Source organism: Balaenoptera acutorostrata, chromosome 5 (genome assembly GCF_949987535.1).
Source record: "Balaenoptera acutorostrata chromosome 5, mBalAcu1.1, whole genome shotgun sequence".
Lineage (NCBI taxonomy): Eukaryota > Metazoa > Chordata > Mammalia > Artiodactyla > Balaenopteridae > Balaenoptera > Balaenoptera acutorostrata.
In genome coordinates this window covers 67,743,180-67,763,620 of record NC_080068.1, presented here as the reverse complement: position 1 = coordinate 67,763,620, position 20,441 = coordinate 67,743,180, and the positions used below count along the sequence as shown (strand labels likewise).

Sequence of the window (20,441 nt, the reverse complement as noted above, 5' to 3'; positions counted from 1 at the left end):
AAATGACGTCTTAATATACTAAACTAAAACTGATCTTTGCAGGAAATCACATTGTCATTCACATTACGATTCAATTAACCAACATGTAAAACTCATGTTAGTGAAAAACTAAACAGAGGTACCATGTATTAGTTTCCTGTGGCTGCTGTAACAAATTATTACAACTTCAATGGAAGAAAACAACACAAATTTACTATCTCCCAGTTCTGTAGGTCAGAGTCCAACACAGGTCTTACTAGGCTAAACTCAAGGTGCCAGCAGGGCTGCATTTCTTTCTAGAAACTTGAACAGAAAAATCTGTTTCCCTGCCTTTACAAGCTTCTAGAGGCTGCCTGCATTCCTTGGCTCATGGATCTCCTCCTCAATCTTCAAATCCAGCAGCAGACCAAGTCCTCCTCAGGTTGCCATCTCTTGCTTCCCTCTTCCCTTATTAAGACCCTTCTGATACACTGGGCCCACCCAGATAATCCAAGACAATCTTCCCATTATAAGGTCATTTAACCTAACATAGTCACAGTTTCTGGCAACTTAGGATATGGACATCTTTGAAAGGCCATTATTCTGCCTACCACATCCCATGACCCAAGAAATCTCTTTGGTGAACACAAAGTATCTTTTGGGGATAAACAATAAATAATTTGATCTATCAACAGATAAAAGACTATATCACCAGTCAGAAGTTTATAACTATCTGAACTATCTTTTCCTTTCATGTTTCTTCAAGGGAATTGAAAAATAATGTAGATGAGAATTCCAGTTGCATGAGTTCAACTGCAACTGAAGGTCAAACTTGATTGCTATAAGCAACAGGCTCTATGGATGCTTTTCTGAATGGCAAAAGTTTTAACGTCCAAATGAATATGACAGCATACTTTCCCTTTTGGACAATTACTTAATGAGCTACACCATATACAAAAATGGCATAATTTATAAGTATCAAACAAATGTTGAAACAAGATTGATCAATCCCAGCCTTCCTGGAATGTTTCATTTTTTTAATTTTTTTTTTCAGGATTGAGAAGACAGAAGCTCCCCTTCTGGTTTTCAGAGAAGAGCTTGTTTTCTGCTCTGGTATTACTTTCTTGTCATTTCCTGTTTTTTTTTTTTTTAAATTTTTAAATTTTATTTATTTTTTTATACAGCAGGTTCTTATTGGTTATCCATTTTATACATATTAGAGTATATATGTCAATCCCAATCTCCCAATTCATCACACCACCACCCCACCCCCCAGTTGCTTTCACCCCTGTGGTGTCCATATGTTTATTCTCTACATCTGTGTTTCAATTTCTGTCCTGCAAACTGGTTCATCTGTACCATTTTTCTAGGATCCACATATATGCGTTAATATACGATATTTATTTTTCTCTTTCTGACTTACTTCACTCTGTATGACAGTCTCTAGATTCATCCACGTCTCTACAAATGACCCAATTTCGTTCCTTTTATGGCTGAGTAATATTCCATTGTATATATGTACCACATCTTCTTTATCCATTCGTCTGTCAATGGGCATTTAGGTTGCTTCCATGACCTGGCTATTGTAAATAGTGCTGCAAAGAACACTGGGGTGCATGTGTCTTTTTGAATTATGGTTTTCTCTGGGTATATGCCCAGGAGTGGGATTGCTGGGTCATATGGTAATTCTATTTTTAGTTTTCTAAGGAACCTCCATACTGTTCTCCATAGTGGCTGTAACAATTTACATTCCCACCAACAGTGCAAGAGGGTTCCATTTTCTCCACACCCTCTCCAGCATTTGTTGTTTGTAGATTTTCTGATGATGCCCATTCTAACTGGTGTGAGGTGATAACCTCATTGTAGTTTTGATTTGCATTTCTCTAATAATTAGTGATGCTAAGCAGCTTTTCATGTGTTTCTTGGCCATCTGTATGTCTTCTTTGGATAAATGTCTACTTAGGTCTTCTGCCCATTTTTGGATTGGGTTGTTTGTTTCTTTAATATTGAGCTGCATGAGCTGTTTATATATTTTGGAGATTAATTCTTTGTCTGTTGATTCATTTGCAAATATTTTCTCCCATTCTGAGGGTTGTCTTTTCATCTTGTTTGTAGTTTCCTTTACTTTGCAAAAGCTTTTACATTTCATTAGGTCCCATTTGTTTAGTTTTGTTTTTATTTCCATTACTCTAGGAGGTGGATCAAAAAAGATCTTGCTGTGATTTATGTCAAAGAGTGTTCTTCCTATGTTTTCATCTAAGAGTTTTATAGTGTCCGGTCTTATATTTAGGTCTCTAATCCATTTTGAGTTTACTTTTGTGTGTGGTGTTAGGGAGTGTTCTAATTTCATTCTTTTACATGTAGCTGTTCAGTTTTCCAAGCACCACTTATTGAAGACACTGTCTTTTCTCAATTGTATATCCTTGCTTCCTTTGTCATAGATTAGTTGACCATAGGTGAGTGGGTTTATCTCTGGGCTTTCTATCCTGTTCCACTGATCTATGTTTCTGTTTTAGTGCCAGTAAAATATCGTCTTGATTACTGTAGCTTTGTAGTATAGTCTGAAGTCAGGGAGTCTGATTCCTCCAGCTCCACTTTTTTCCCTCAAGACTGCTTTGGCTATTCGGGATCTTCTGTGTCTCCATACAAATTTTAAGATTTTTTGTTCTAGTTCTGTAAAAAATGCCATTGGTAATTTGATAGGGATTGCAGTGAATCTGTAGACTGCTTTGGATGGTATAGTCATTTTCACAATGTTGATTCTTCCAATCCAAGAACATAGTATATCTCTCCATCTGTTTGTATCATCTTTAATTTCTTTCATCAGTGTCTTATAGTTTTCTGCATACAGGTCTTTGGCTCCCTAGGTAGGTTTATTCCTAGGTATTTTATTCTTTTTGCTGCAATGGTTAATGGGAGTGTTTCCTTAATTTCTCTTTCAGATTTTTCATCATTAGTGTATAGGAATGCAAGAGATTTCTGTGCATTAATTTTGTATCCTGCTACTTTACCAAATTCATTGATTAGCTCTAGTAGTTTTCTGGTGGCATCTTTAGGATTCTCTATGTATAGTATCATGTCATCTGCAAACAGTGACAGTTTTACTTCTTCTTTTCCAATTTGTATTCCTTTTATTTCTTTTTCTTCTCTGATTACCGTGGCTAGGACTTCCAAAACTATGTTGAATAATAGTGGTGAGAGTGGACATCCTTGCCTTGTTCCTGATCTTAGAGGAAATGCTTTCAGTTTTTCACCATTGAGAATGATGTTTGCTGTGGGTTTGTTTTGTATGGCCATTATTATGTTGAGGTAGGTTCCCTCTATGCCCACTTTTTGGAGTTTTTATCATAAATGGCTGTTGAATTTTGTCAAAAGCTTTTTCTGCATCTATTGAGATGATCATATGGTTTTTATTCTTCAATTTGTTAATATGGTGTATCACATTGATTGATTTGCATATATTGAAGAATACTTGCATCCCTGGGATAAATCCCACTTGATCATGGTGTATGATCCTTTTAACGTATTGTTGGATTCTGTTTGCTAGTATTTTGTTGAGGATTTTTGCATCTGTATTCATCAGTGATATTGGTGTGTAATTTTCCTTTTATTTTTGTATCTGTGTCTGGTTTTGGTATCAGTGTGATGGCGGCCTCATAGGATGAGTTTGGGAGTGTTCCTTCCTCTGCAATTTTCTGGAAGAGTTTGAGAAGGATGGGTGTTAGCTCTTCTCTAAATGTTTGACAGAATTCACCTATGAAGCCATCTGGTCCTGGACTTTTGTTTGTTGGAAGATTTTTAATCACAGTTTCAATTTCATTACTTGTGATTGGTCTGTTCATATTTTCTATTTCTTCCTGGTTCAGTCTTGGAAGGTTATACCTTTCTAAGAATTTGTCCATTTCTTCCAGGTTGTCCATTTTATTGGCATAGAATTGCTTGTAATAGACTCTTAGGATGCTTTGTATTTCTTAAAGGATTTTCTTTTTTATTTATTTATTTATTTGTTTATTATTTTTGTCTGTATTGGGTCTTCGGTTCGTGCGAGGGCTTTCTCCAGTTGCGGCAAGCGGGGGCCACTCTTCATCGCAGTGCGGGGACCGCTCTTCATCGCGGTGCGCGGGCCTTTCTCTATCGCGGCCCCTCCCGTTGCGGGGCACAGGCTCCAGACGCGCAGGCTCAGCAATTGTGGCTCACGGGCCCAGTTGCTCCGTGGCATGTGGGATCTTCCCAGACCAGGGCTCGAACCCGTGTCCCCTGCATTAGCAGGCAGATTCTCAACCACTGCGCCACCAGGGAAGCCCAGGATGCTTTGTATTTCTGCGGTGTCTCTTGTAACTTCTCCTTTTTCATGTCTAACTTTATTGATTTCAGTCCTCTCCCTCTTTTTCTTGATGAGTCTGGCTAATGGTTTATCAATTTTGTTTATCTTCTCAAAGAACCAGCTTTTAGTTTTATTGATCTTTGCCATTGATTTATTTGTTTCTATGTCATTTATCTCTGCTCTGATCTTTATGGTTTCTTTCCTTCTGCTAACCTTGGGGTTTTTTTTTTCTCCTTTCTCTAATTTCTTTAGGTGTAAAGTCAGATTGTTTGAGATTTTTCTTGTTTCTTGAGGTAGGTTTGTATTGCTATAAACTTCCCTCTTAGAACTGCTTTTGCTGCATCCCATAGGTTTTGGATAGTCGTGTTTTCATTGTCATTTGTTTCTAAGTATTTTTTGATTTCCTCTTTGATTTCTTCAGTGATCTCTTGGTTATTTAGTAATGTACTGTTTAGCCTCCATGTGTTTGCAGTTTTTACGTTTTTTTTCCCTGTAATTGATTTGTAATCTCATAGCGTTGTGGTCAGAAAAGATGCTTGATATGATTTCAGTTTTCTTAAATTTACTGAGGCTTGATTTGTGACCCAAGATGTGATCTATCCTGGAGAATGTTCTGTGCGCACTTGAGAAGAAAGTGTAATATGCTGTTTTTGGATGGCATGTCCTATAAATATCAATTAAGTCTATCTGGTCTATTGTGTCATTTAAAGCTTGTGTTTCCTTATTAATTTTCTGTTTGGGTGATCTGTCCATTGGTGTGAGGTTTTAGAGTCCCCCACTATAATTGTGTTACTGTCGATTTCCTCTTTTATAGCTGTTAGCAGTTGCCTTATGTATTGAGGTGTTCCTATGTTGGGTGCATATATATTTATCACTGTTCTATCTTCTTCTTGGATTGATCCCTTGATCATTATGTAGTGTCCTTCCTTGTCTCTTGTAACGTTCTTTATTTTAAAGTCTATTTTATCTGATATGAGTATTGCTACTCCAGCTTTCTTTTGATTTCCATTTGAATGGAATATCTTTTTCCATCCCCTCACTTTCAGTCTGTATGTGTCCCTAGGTCTGTAGTGGGTCTCTTGCAGACAGCATATATATGGGTCTTGTTTTTGTATCCATTCAGCAAGCCTGTGTCTTTTGGTTGGAGCATTTAATCCATTCACGTTTAAGGTAATTATCAATATGTATGTTCCTATGACAATTTTCTTAATTGTTTTGGGTTTGTTTTTGTAGGTCCTTTTCTTCTCTTTTGTTTCCCACTTAGAGAAGTTCCTTAGCATTTGTTGTAGAGCTGGTTTGGTGGTGCTGAATTCTCTTAGCTTTTGCTTGTCTGTAAAGCTTTTGATTTCTCCATAGAATCTGAATGAGATCCTTGCCAGGTAGAGTAATCTTGGTTGTAGGTTCTTCCCTTTCATCACTTTAAGTATGTCATGCCACTCCCTTCTGGCTTGTAGAGTTTCTGCTGAGAAATCAGCTGTTAACCTATGCGAGTTCCCTTGTATGTTATTTGTCGTTTTTGCCTTGCTGCTTTCAATAATTTTTCTTTGTCTTTAATTTTTGCCAGTTTGATTAGTATGTGTCTTGGCGTGTTTCTCCTTGGGTTTATCCTGTATGGGATTCTCTGCGCTTCCTGGACTTGGGTGGCTATTTCCTTTCCCATGTTAGTGAAGTTTTCAACTATAATCTCTTCAAATATTTTCTCAGGTCCTTTCTCTCTCTCTTCTCCTTCTGGGATCCCTATAATGCGAATGTTGCGTTTAATGTTGTCCCAGAGGTCTCTTAGGTTGTCTTCATTTCTTTTCATTCTTTTTTTCTTTATTCTGTTCCACAGCAGTGAATTCCACCATTCCGTCTTCCAGGTCACTTATCCGTTCTTCTGCCTCAGTTATTCTGCTATTGATTCCTTCTAGTGTAGTTTTCATTTCAGCTACTGTATTGTTCATCTCAGTTTGTTTGTTCTTTCATTCTTCTAGGTCTTTGTTAAACGTTTCTTGCATCTTCTCGATCTTTGCCTCCATTCTTTTTCCGAGGTCCTGGATCATCTTCACTATCATTATTCTGAATTCTTTTTCTGGAAGGTTGCCTACCTCCACTTCATTTTGTTTGTTTTTCTGGGGTTTTATCTTGTTCCTTTATCTGGTACATAGCCCTCTGCCTTTTCATCTTGTCTATCTTTCTGTGAATGTGCTTTTTGTTCCACAGGCTGCAGGATTGTAGTTCTTCTTGCTCCTGCTCTCTGCCCTCTGGTGGATGAGGCTATCTAAGAGGCTTGAGCAAGTTTCCTGATCTGGAATGTTTTGTTTTTAAAAGGCAAGTGTATGTAAATTTCTGAGATGGATCTCCAGAAAAAGAGAGTGAATTATATCAACCCAAAAGAAGTACAGAATTTCATTAGTGCTATAAATCTACAGGGACCTGTTAAGAAATTTGATTAAGTATTATTACGAAAATAATAGGTTTAGGGTCAGCTCATGAACTATTTAATAACTTACAATTAATATGTATAAATATAATGACAATGTTTTGACATACACCTCATCAGTGAGGCCACCAGATCCATATAAAATACAACCAAAAAAATGTCAATTTTCAAGGCCACGAATATTCCTCTTCTTGCAGTGTAAACACTTCATAAAAAAGACAGTTGTTTTGACCTATGAAAACTTGAGTAAACTGCCAGGTTGCTTTTGTGCAGCCAAGTAGGTCAAGCAAGTTCACAACCATCTGAAAACTAGTTCAAATACATTTAGATGCATTCTGAACCACAGATTATTTACAGAACTACCACCATAAACTATTTTTTCTTCACTAAAATTTTTATATCTACATTTATACTTAAGATAAAATTCACTGTTTAAATTGTAAGATTTTGCAATATATGATTTATATATATACTGTCCATTCCCACTTTTCTATACCTATGTACTTTCAAAGTTTTCAAATGAACAAAAATACATGAGTATATTAAGTTCCTTAGTTGACTATTATTTTTTTTAACACACTTACTCACTGCTTGATCCTTACCTGAAATGACAAGGTCTGGGAAAATCACAGGCCAAGACCGTATCTGAATCTGTGGAGTATCAAGGGAGATGGAACTCCCTTGATACAGACACATTTTATTTGCAGCATGCAAGTAAGAGTAATTAAGAATAAAAAAGGATATGTATATGGCATGCTCATTCACAGCCAGAAGGCCTATGACCAGGCTTCACAGGGTACAACCTGGACTCAGAACAGAGACATACCCTTGATACAGAAGATACAATTTGAGATTTCTATTGATATACCTTCAAGTCTGCTATTGAGCCCATGCAGTAAATTTGTATTGCATATATCGTATTTTTCAGTTCTGAAGTTATCACTTGATTCTTTTATATGGTTTTTATTTCAGAGGAGAACTATCTTTCTATTCACTTCAAAAATGTTCACTTTTGTCTCATGGGCCATGGATATAATATAACAGCTGCTTTAAAGTCTTTTTCTGATAATTCCACCATCTGAATCATCTCAGGGTTGGTATCTATTTATTGTCTTTTCTCTTAAAAAAGTCAGACTTTCCTGTTTCTTTGTATGTCAAGTAATTTTGGATTATATCCTAGGCATTCTGAATATTAGGTTATGAAACTAGATCCTATAAACATCTTCTGGAGAATCTGGTATTTTTTTTTGCTTAAGTTTATACTACAAGTTATATATTGCCTTCTAGGCATGGCAGTACCACTGTCAGCTCAGTTTTCAAAGTCTTTGCTATGTTTTTTGGGTTTATCCTCTGCATGCACTGCTCAGAGGCAAGTCTGGGATTTGAACAGTGGTTTATATTGTAGGTCAGTTGTCTGTCTTTGCTGTGTTCCTTGGGGTCTGTACATGCATGTGTAGCTCATAAGTAAGGTGGGACCTTTGTGGGTCTCCTCTCACATCAGCTCTCTTCTCTGAGATTTCCCCAGCATGCTCCAGTTTCCAGGGGCCTTTTTCCCAAATCCTCTGACCAGAAAAATCGTTTTCTCTCAGAGTTTAAAAGTGCTTGTGCTACCTGGCAATGTAACTTTATAGGTAGAGATGGTCTCAGGGCAGGCTTGGGAGGGAAAAAAGGGGAACTCCTTTTCCTTGTCTTCTGGCTAGAAATACGAGTTTCTCTAAACTGCTGCATCCACTGTGCAGTTCCCTAATTCAGCCCACCATTTGGTCAAAGCTGGGCCATGAAAAGAAAGAAAAGGTATATTCACCATTATACAGGCTAGTCTTCAAGTTATGACTTCCCTTCTCGATTTGCCTATTATTAATTTTCAAAGTCTTTAGATAGTTGCTTTTAGTATTCTATTGAGAGTATTTAGTTCTATCAGTCAGAGAGAGGCTTACTCCATTTTGGCCTATGCATTGTATTATATCCATTTCTCAACAGACTTTCACCTAAAGGCTTTAGTAGTCATTGACTGATCATTATCTAGATCATAATTCTATTAGAAATTGCACTGTGGTGAGTTTCTAATCCTATCATTCTCCCAGCATTTGTTATTATCTGTGATTTCTCTATAACAGTAAACTTTCCCTCTTAACTATTTGGTTATCCTGGAATGAAATCTGTACAGAAAATGAAGAATAAATGGTTGATTCTTTCATTTAACCGTGATTTTCAGAGTAATGAAATGAGGGTTTTTTTTTAAGTATTATTATAAACTTCTGAATTCTTAAATATTTGTGTTTCAATCTTCAGTTGTTATACATATTTTTGAACCTATTTTTATGGAAAATTTCAAGCATACACAAAAGTAAAAAAGAATAATTATTAACCCATATATTCATCACCCATTTTCAACAATGATCAAATCATGGTCAATCTTGTTTCATCTATTCTTCCCCTTCCCCATTCCTTCCCATCCTCCTTTGTATTATTTGAAGCAAATCCCCAAAACTATATCATGTCATCTGTAAATACTCTAGTACGAATGTATAAATTATAAGGACTTAAAAAAAAAATAACCACAATATCATTACCTTTAAAAGTTAATAAAAGATGTCTAAGACCTCTACACACAAAATATTTCTGAGAGAAATTTTAAAAGACCTAAATATATGGAGATATACTGTGGTTAACATATTGAAAGTCTCAATATGGAAAGATATTTAATATATTCAAATTGATCTACAGATTCAATATTAAACTAGACAATAATAATATGAAATAATAGATAATATTTAACTTGCTTAATGTTAAGCAGGGATTTGTTATTTATTTACTCATTTAGGAAACTGACAGGCTGAGTGTAAAATCTTTATTGAAATTCGTAAGGACCAAGAAGAACCAAGGCAATTTTGAAGGACAAAAGTTGGAGAACTTAAAGCTATAATAACTAAAAGAGTATGGGACTGGTACAACAACAGACCAATGGAACAGAAACAGAGTCCAAAAAGAGACCCACAAATAAAGTCACCTGAATTACAACAAAGGCACTACTACTGCATTACAGTAGGAAAGGACAGTCTTTTCAATAAATAATGCTGGACCAAATGGATTTCCAAATGGAAAATAAAATAAACCATGAATCCTACCACATATCATGCAGAAACCTAAATATGAAAGTTAAAACACTCAAGTTTACAGAGGAAAACATAGCACAGTATCTTCTTGGCTTTGAGATAGACAAAGAATCCTTAAAACACAAAAAACTAACCATAAAAGAACACTTTGATAAAATAGACTTTATTAAAATTAAGAAATTATCTTAATTAAGACACACTACTAAGAGAGTGAAGAAGTAGAAGAGATATCTTCAATACTTAATCCAACAAAAAACTTATCCTAGAAATAAAGAACTTCTGCAAATCCATAAGACAGACAACACAATAGAAAAATGGGCAAAAAACATGAACAGGCATTTCTCAAAAGAGGATATCTAAAGGGTCAGTAAGCATATAAATATGTGCTAACCTTTTAAGTTATCAGGGAATAACAAATTAAAACTACAATAAAATTTCACTACATACACAGCAGAAGAGTTATTAATTTGAAACACTGATAATTTCAAGTGTTGAGGATGAAGAGCAACAAGAATTCATGTACACTGTTGGTGGAAGTGTAAACTGATTCAACCATTAGGAGCATCTACAAAAGCTAAACAGCCAAATACCCTGACCCAGCATTTTCATCACTGGATATTTATCCAACAGAAATGCATACATATGTGCCAAAAGACATGTTCAAGAATGTTCACAGCAGAATTGTTCATAACAGCCAAAAACTGATAGTAAACCAAATGCTTATCAACAGTACAATGGATGAATAAATTTTGGTATATACATATAATGAAGTATTACAAAGCAATGAAAAAGGATGAGCTACTGCTATATGAATCAATATGAATGACTCACACCAACAAGATGTTGATCATAAAAAGACAAAAGAAGTTCAAAAATAGACAATACTAATGAATAGTGAATCAAGCAAGAATAATAGTTACCTTTGGGAGTGCGTGATGACTGTCAGGGGGCATGAAGGAGGCTCCTGGATTGATGAAAATGTTCTATATCTTGATCTTGGTATTGGTTAAACGAGTGTTGACTTCATAAAATTTCATCAAAATGACACTCAGTATTTATGCACTGTATAATATGCATGTTTTAATTCAATATAAAACATTTTAAAAGTTAGCAATACTATATCAGCCTCTTGATATTTAATTTTTAATTTTTTGTTTATTTTACTTGGTGAAATTGAAGTCTAGTAGAACTAGGTTTCTACATCAATCTGCCTCTTACTTGGGTACTAAAAGTCACTATTTACTTTTTCCTGGATAATTACTGATAGTTTTGATATGTGGATCCTTCCCACATTATGACGGCAAAAGTTTACCTTGAAGTTAGACCTATCTCATGTTCACAAACTAGATAATTCTAAGATGATATTTTTTTCTTAATGTAAATATAATCAATTTTCTATATTAAGTTCCAGGTCACCAGTTCCCACAGTTTGTGTTTGGAAAAAAAGAAGAAAATGCAAAGCTTCTGAGGCTTAGCATCTAAGCTCAGTTTTAGCTAAACTTGAAAAAAGCAAATCAAGGCACGGTGTAAGCATAAGGTTGTTGTGAAATACAATGAATTATTAAATGTAAAGTGCTTAGAATATAATGTGTAACACGAAGTAAGTGCTCAAAAAAGGTCTGCAATTCTTTATACCAGTTTGAAAAACCCTATAATAGATCCTTACTCTTCAATTTCCTTCAAAATATTTAAGACAATAAAAACAGATCTCTTTTAAAAACAAACAAAGCATATTTATGGAGCTAAGGGAAAACTTAATAGATTTTTAATGAAACAAGCCAAAGTGAACATTAAAGAAAAGTACAGGATACATGAAAATTTAATAAACTATACCTAAGGTTTTTTTTAAGTTCTAAGTTGTACTAATAGATATTTAACTATGACATTAGGATTAGAACTTCTACATATAATTTATCCAGTTTGCCAACTGTTAACACTTACATCATTTTCTTTATATACCAATAAACATATTTTCTGAACCATCTGAGAGTATGTTGCATATATCATGCCCTTTTACCCCCAATTACTTAAATGTGTACAGCCTGGGAACAAAGACATTCTCTTAAATAACCATAGTATAGTTACTAACTTCAGGAAATTTAACAATTATACAATATTAACGTCTATTTTTTTTAAGAGAGCAAATAAAGTCCTTTAAGGCTTTCTTCCCCTCTAGTACAGGATCCAGTTCTGAGTCATGTATTGCATTAGCTATTTTATCTCCCTAGAGTCCTTTAATCTGGAAGTTTTCCTTCAGCTAAATACCTTTTAAACTGTCTTATGTTTACAAGGTACTCTGCAAGATAAGATTTTTAAAACTTGGGTTCTTAAGCAAACTATATAGGGAAGTTTCATTAAAAAAAGAGATTCAGTGGAAGAGCTAGGGAAAGTTTCAGAAGACTAAGATGAGAATACAAAAATCTTCCTATCCAAGTTAGTATATATACATTTTAAAGCTTTATAATGAGGAGGTTTCTAGGTTTCTTTGATATTGGTAATTCATGGATTAGTGGTTTCGAAATCCTGTCCCTCAAGATATCAAAAAATTACAATATATAATCAACTTAGACAAATAAATCAATGATTTGATAGCTATCTGTAAGGAATGGATCCAGAAAAAATTACTGTTTTCATCAAAAGTCTCTCCTACAGTTAACAAAAAGACATGCAATCCCAGTAAGCAAACCTTTAAATGAAATGGAATTATTGTGATCATGCATAGATATAATAGCTATTTGAGATACGAGAGATCTTGTTCTTTCACTCAACAAACACGGACTGTGTGCCAACTACGTGCCAGACCTACGACAGCTACAGAGGGAGCCGACAGATAAAACAACAGTCATGGTACCTACCCTCAAGAGACTTACAACTTAGCAAACCTAAGACTCCTGCTTTCAGACAGGAAAAGTATTATGTTTTCCTATTTTGAAAAGGAAGCAGCTACGATGCAGCGTGATAAATGTGTCCAAAGACAAAACTATGAAATGTTCTAGAGGAACAAGAAAGGTAGATCCTGAAATCGTGATCTTTAATCTCCTAACAGAGGACTTAACTTGCCTCTGTCAGACTGCAGAAGAGCTCCTTAAGAGTATCCTCCAATCTATCCACTGACTCCAAAAGGGACATGTACCGTCATCCCCAATGTACGTATTAGCTTTGTTCCACTGAGTCAGTCACCGACTAGTTTCCAAGTAATGTACTAGTACTTTCACTTAAAAAATAACAGGTAATCTCCATAGACAGAAAAAACCAGAAACTGTACAAAAGGTATATACTATTAGATACTTTTAGAATGCATGTGATAATAAATGTGGAAACAGATGATGTGGCTGGTTGCAGTGGTTCTTTAACAAATAATTTAACTTCGTCGGTGATAGGTTGTAATAGGCCATATGGTCCAACGAAGTTTGGTCCTTTTTGAAGTTGTATATAACCCAATACTTTTCATTCATTAGTGTGAGGAATGCTACAGCTAGAAGAATTGGGACAATAAGTGTTAGAATGTTAATTATAAACATTTTGTTAGGGAGAGGAGTTGAACAGCTGATAATAAATGTTTAAGTTTTACAAAATTACTGAGCTCTGCCACCCTAACAAACCCTGTTCTCAGGCAGGGCGTTTTAATGAATTAAGATTATATCATTAATTAGTTTTAAGGCGCTTTTGTAAACTAGACCTTATTTCTCTTGTCTTTTCGTACTGGGAGAAATATTAATACACAGAAACTGACCTGGGTTACTCTGGTGTGAACTCATATCACATAGGACTTTAATTGTTGAACAAACTAAACTTTAATAGCAGTTACACCATTGGGATGTCCTGATCCAACATCAAGGTCCTAAACCCTACTGTTGACATGAACTCCAGAATAGGATTGCGCTATTATCCCTAGCATAACTTGCTCCGTTGATCAGTTTTTTGGATCAATAAGTGAAGATATTTTGACTAGTTGGTCTAAATTTTAATCATTCAGAAGCTTTTTTGTTCTCTGAGGTCACCCCAATCAAAACTGTTAACCCATATAAAAGTTTTGTTATCCCTTGATGGTTTAGTTCCTTCTTTGGGGGGGCAGGCGGTTATTAAAGCTCCATAGGGTCTTCTTATCTTATTTTGTCAATTTCACTGATAAGTAAAAGACAGTAAAACCCTCATGTGGCCATTCATACACATCCTTATTCAGAGAACAAATGATTATGCTACCTTTGCATGGTCAGGATACCACGGCCATGTGACAGATGTCACTGGGCAAGCAATGCCTGTAATACTAGTTACGCTAGAGGTGATGTTTTTCGTAAACAGGCAAGATTTGTATTTGCCGAGTTCCTTTTACTCTTTTTAATCTTTCCTTAGGTGCATACCTGTGTCGGGTTAACAGTAATTTTAATAAATAATCTAACATTGACTTAGGTTTATTTGTTGTTAACTACCAGTGATATATCTATTACTTATATAAGCTTATGCAAGGACAAATATTTCTTGTTACTCATATTAACATTATTGCTTCTATTAATTGATTAGTCCAGTATTAAACTAGGAGTTGATTTACTTATTGCTGGTATTAAGGTAAATGTGTTGTTGAACTTGAACGCTTCCTTAATTGATGGCTGCTTTTAAGCCAACTATGGTGTTATTTTTACTCTCTAGATAAGGTTGTATCCTGTTTCTAAAAAGCTGCAACTTTTTAGATTAGTATTTAAAAATACATTAAAATTTATGATTTTTTAAATAGCTTTTAAAGTTGAACTAAGATCCTTTTCCTGGACAACCAGTTATCAACAGGCTCATTAGGCTTGTCACCTCTACTTATAAATCTTCTCACAAGTTTGCCACATAGATGAGTTTGTTCTAATAAGCTGTACATAAGTAGCTCGTCTGGTTTCGGCATATTTAACTTAACTTCCCTTTGTTAAAAATTTCAGTTAAATCATTATACGAAAGGTAAAAGGGGAAAGCTTTACTTTTTATTACTTTTAATGCTTCTTTCATCATGCCCTTACGATACTTTCTCTATAGTGCCAAAAATTTTTTAATTTCTATCTCCTCTACTTTAAATATTGGGTGAATGATTTATTTAATCTGCTTATAATAGTTGAATTTGTGGGAGGTTTGGGCTAGATTTAGTTCAAAGTGTCCATACACTATGAAATCTCCTGAGTGTCAACTAGGTGCTTTTGTTTAAGCTATACTTTGATTTATCCAAGCACACTTTCCAGTATGCTTCCCTTGTTACGACTTTATCTCCTCTCATATGTGTGGTACTTGCTAAGAAGTTATAAGAGTTATTAATACTTGAGAAGGGTGATGGGCGGAGTGTGCATGCTTCACGGCCTGACTCAACTAAGCACTCTATTCTTAATTTACTACTAAATTCTCCTTTGGTTTTTAGTTTCATCAAAACTTTTGTATAATAAGAAATATGTTCTTGAAATAGAAAATGTAGCCCATTTTTTCCCATCCCGTAAGTTACACCTTGACCTAATGTTTTCATGTATAATAATTATGCTTACTGTTACTCCTTTTTAGGGTTTGCTGAAGATGGCGGTATACACACTGAATTAGCAAATGCTGGTGAGGTTTATCAGGGTTTATTGATTACAGAGAGAACACCCTCCTCTAGAGGGGAATGAAGCACCATCAGGTCCCTTGAGTTTTAAGCTATTGCTAGTAGTACTCCGGCGAATAATTTTGTTACGATAATTATTTGTGTGTAGGGCTAAGCATAGTGGGGTATCTAGTCCTATTTGGGGTCTTAGCTGTCATGTGATCAGTAACTGTTAAAGTCACTTTTGTAGTTCATTTTTAAATAGCTATAGCTTTTTAAGGCTTAGCTAGAACTTTTTTTTTTATTATTCTTTAACACATTTTACACCAATTTTCTATTAATTTGGGTTAATCGTATGACCACGGTGGCTGGCACGAAATTTACCAACCCTAAATAACATAACTTAGTTGAACTTTCATTTATGGCTTAATTTTTATCACTGCTGTTTCCTGTGAGGGCATCGCTAAGCAAAGCATTATGAGCTACTATTTTAGTGTGCTTGATGCTTAAGTTATTATGGTAACACTAAAACCTGGTAAAAAACTGAGAGTACTATACTAATTTTCTTTCTACAAACGTCCATTCATTTTAGAAGAAAAGTAATAGGAGAATCAACTTCTCTTATTTTCTATTTTAAAACAGCAACACAGGTCAGTCTAATGAGAATATGGATTATGCTTTCCAGGACATGAAAAAAGTGTAAGTCAGTCACTGAGAGCTGGTATCAACTCTTACCTCCCTCTAATTTTCCCCCACTCATCTCTTAATTTGCACTCAATCTATAGATACTTTTCTACCCAGGTAGAGCAGGGGTCAGCTAACTTATTCTGTAAAGGGTCACAAAGTAAATATTTTTGGCTTTCTGGGCCCTAACATCTCTGATGCAACTACCTAACTCTGCCACTATAGCTTGAAAACAGCCATACACAATATGTAAAAATTAAGGGTGGCTGTGTTCCAATAAAGCTTTATTCACAGACACTAAAATCTGAATTTCATATAATTTTCAAATATCATAAAATAGTATTCTTCTTCCAGGATTTATTTTCCCCCAACCATTTAAAAATATAAACACTATTCTTAGTTCATGGGTCATACAAAAACAGGCAGCAAGCTGGATTTGGTGGTGTGCACACCCCTGATGGAGAGACTTGCTTGTAAGGCAGAGATGCAGTAGGTGACTGGCCCTTCTGTACCTCAGTCAACTGCTTCTTTATCTCTGAACGTAAAACCTGACAGGAAATAATTCTTATTCTACTTTTCAGTCATTTGCAAATCACCTTTCTCTCAAAAAAAGACGAGTTATAATTCTTACTTTCAGGTAGTAACTTTGAAAAATTTCAAGAATTGCTGAAAGAAAATACATCTGGATATCAATTACCTTACCAATAAATAATGTTTCATTCCGCTGAAGAATAAAAAATCTAAAGATAAATAAAAACTATCAAAGAAGGTGCAGATCATGTCCTAAATATTTTTATAATACTCTGTCCTATGTGCCTTGCCAGGAGATTGCAAACCTCACTGTACCCAATAATTATGACAGAAAAGGAAGGAAGGAAGGAAGGAAGGAAGGGAGGGAGGGAGGGAGGGAAGAAGGAGAGGGAAGAAGCGAAGGGAAGGGGAAGGGAGGGGAGGGGAGGAAAAGGAAAAGGAAAAGGAAAGGGAAAGGGAAAGGGAAAAGAGAAAAGAGAAAAAAGAAAAAAGAAAAGAAAAAGAGAAGGCATACTGCTGAGCTCAAAATGAAGATTGAATATATCTAGTGAAACTCACCAAGTTGTAAAGATTCATCTAAGAGGAATGCAGAATTTTCCAAAGGCATCTTACACTGTGACAAAATCAGCTTCTAAGTTTCAGCAGCTTTACAGGAAAAACAAAAAACAAAAAACAAAATCTGTAAAACAAGGGCAGCTGTGGAAATAATGTTAACCAAATTCTAAGTAACAATACCACCAGTATTTTTTCCCATCCACATATACAGCATTAATTGGGGCTTCCTATGTGCCAGGAATAGGGGATGCAGCAATGAACATGTCAGATTCCATCAATTCCTCTGGGAGCTCAGTCTGTAGGCCAACTCCAAATGGGATGAAAGGCTTTAAGAATCATGATGGTGTGAAGGGAAAGCATGGCAGAGATACAAACCAGGCTGGTGGGAACTGGTTAGGAAAGGTTTCCTAAAAAAGAGGCAATTAATGCAAGCATGAGTAGGGTCTGACCAAATAAAGCAAGAGGGGAGGGGAGAGAAAGAACATGTTTCATTAGAAGGGAATGGCATGTTCAAAGGGCCAGATGTAGGAGAGGATATGGCATTTGTGTGCAAGTAAAAGAAATCTAGTATGGCTGCTCAGAGTAAGAAAAGGGATGAGAAGGTCATTCTCTGAGATGAGATGGGCAAGGGAGGAAAGTAAGAAGTGAAGCAATTTGCCCTGCGTCACTCCGTCACACAGGGCTAACAGGCAGAGACCATTTTAAACTCTCACCACTTGACTGCAATATATTAGCCATTCTGAAGCTCTTCCCAGTCCCCTAGCCTCAAGGGTCTTAGAGGTTGACCCCTGGGAAGGAAGGTGAGTCAAAGTCCTGTGGAGGATGATCCTTTCAGGGGGCTTTTGCAAAGGCCTGAGGGAAAACTGCCAGCCTCCCTATGAATGGATGAATTGATCAACTGACCATCAGGGGCCCTCCTGCAAAACGATGGGGAAGAAGTCAGTTTCAGCACCATTCTCAGTTACAAATTAATAGTTGCCAAGCATTTTACTATGTGTGAAGTCCAGTTCTAAGTGCTTTACACGTATTAACTAATTCAATCCTCACAACATCCCTATGAGGTAGGTGCTTTTATAACCCTATATTTCCAGTATGGTTTTATGAAATAGCCCAATCATGGTCATTAATTTTTATTAACAATTAAAATTAAATTATCAGAAATGTTAATGATACTTCTTACCACAATATTAAAAGCATTTTAATTACCGTTAAATCAGAAAAGTACTATTTTAAAGATTAATTGACAAAAACAAAAGACTTTACAACATTAATTTGGTTATTTCTCTGTTAGGGAAAGAGTTGGAAATTTTGTTTCGTGCTCATTCATTCACTTACTATGATAGGTTCTACATATCCAATGATTAGGGGAAAAACACACCAAATTCCTGCCCTCATGGAGTTTTAGTCATTGAAATACAATTGGCAATTATGTTTTTGTAACATATCCTAAGTTTTTTGAATGAATGAAGAATCAACAACCATACAAAATCTGATGCATAGAGGAAAATTGAAACCTGAGGGGAGTGGATTGTGAATAAAATATATATATATATGTTAAAGAAGGAGGAAGAGGAAGAATAAAAAACTGCTCCACTAAAAAAGGGAACCCTCATGTACTGTTGGTGGGAATGTAAATTGGTGCAGCCATTATGGAAAACAGTATAGAGGTTCCTCCAAAAACTGAAAATAGAACTACAATATGATCCAGCAATTCCACTTCTGGCTATTTATCCAAAGAAAACAAAAACACTAATTTGAAAAGATATATGTATCCCTATGTTCACTGCAGCATTATTTACAATAGCCAAGATACAGAAGCAACCTAAGTGTCCTTCAATAGATAAACAGATAACAAAGATGTGGTGTATACACACACACACACACACACATACACACACACAGGAATAGTACTCTACCATAAAAAAGAATTAAATCCTGCCATTTACAACAACGTGGATGGACCTTGAGGATATCATGCTAAGTGAAATAAGTCAGACAAAAAGAAAAAAGAAAATGGTTATGAAGAACCTAGGGGCAGGACAAGAATAAAGACGCAGATGTAGAGAATGGACTTGAGGACACGGGGAGTGGGAAGGGTAAGCTGGGACGAAGTGAAAGAGTAGCATGGACATATATACACTACCAAATGTAAAACAGATAGCTAGTGGGAAGCAGCTGCATAGCACAGGGAGATCAGCTCCGTGCTTTGTGACCACCTAGAGGGGTGGGATGGGGAGGGTGGGAGGGAGACGCAGGAGGGAGGAGATGTGGGGATATATGTATATGTATGGCTGATTCACTTTGTTATGGGGCAGAAACTAACGCACTGTTGTGGAGCAATTATACTCCAATAAAGATGTTAAAAAAAATGCCAATACTGAATTATTTCACTCATATGTGGAATCCAAAAAACAAGAAAAATAAACAAATGAAACAAAACAGAAACAGACTCAGAGAGCACAAACTGCTGGGAGAAGAGGATGATGGATGAAACAGGTGAAGGGGATTAAGTGGTATAAAACTTCCAGCTATAAACTAAGTCAAGGGGATGTAATGGGAATACAGTCAGTAATACAGTAACAACTTTGTATAGTGACAGAAGGTAAGTGGACTTATTCTGATTATTTCATAACGTATAAAAATACCTTATCACCACATTGTATACCTGAAACTAATGTTGTATGTCAAGTATAACTTAATTAAAAAAAAAAATCTGTTCCACTGAGGAACACACTCATGAAGAATGAAAAAGAGAAAAGAGAGCACAGCAAAGTACCGGTAATCAGCCCACAATGATGAAGGTCCTTAAGGGACTCAAAACAGTTATGAAGATAAAAAGCAGATGAATATTACACAGTAGAGGATTCAAGACTATAATCTAGTGAAGAAAGATTATACCTTAATCCAGCAGTCTTCACACTAGGGACCAGATGGTTTTAGGGAATCAATTTCCAAATCCTTCATGTCTATAATTACCAACCAGCTACTAGAACTAATATCAAGGTCAGAGCATCATACTGCTTTCTCCTTTCCTACAGTGTATTTTATATCTTCCTTCTTCCAGCTCACAAGAGAAAGATGTATCTCTTACACATCTAAAATTCACTACAATGCATTTCCCTGTAGAAATATCCAGAATACCAAAGGAATAATTTTAAATGTTGATATCAAGGGAGTATCCTCTAATGGAAGTACCATATATCCAAGGTGGTCTTGTTTTTCCCTGTCCCACACACATCTGTTGAGAACAATACATGACATTAAAAAGCAGATATTCTGGCCTGGCCCCAATGCACTGTTAAAACT

General features: G+C 35.7%; 1 protein-coding gene across 17 annotated transcripts in view; it reads right to left on the bottom strand.

Annotated features, from left to right (window-relative positions):
• The window catches only part of CLOCK (clock circadian regulator), a 136,586-nt gene that overhangs the window by 81,017 nt on the left and 35,128 nt on the right, over positions 1 to 20,441 (bottom strand). For 7 of the 17 annotated variants that reach the window (XR_009008436.1, XM_057547310.1, XM_057547306.1 and 4 more), the window contains 2 exons: positions 17,139 to 17,225; positions 10,741 to 10,841 (listed from right to left, as the gene is read on the bottom strand). The exons of 3 other annotated variants lie outside the window; for them this stretch is intronic. The gene's annotated coding sequence lies outside the window, so the exon portion shown is untranslated. Of the gene's footprint in view, positions 1 to 10,740; positions 10,883 to 17,138; positions 17,226 to 20,441 lie in introns of all 17 variants that reach the window. 7 more of the 17 variants (XM_057547314.1, XM_057547309.1, XM_057547315.1 and 4 more) reach the window with 3 other exon arrangements.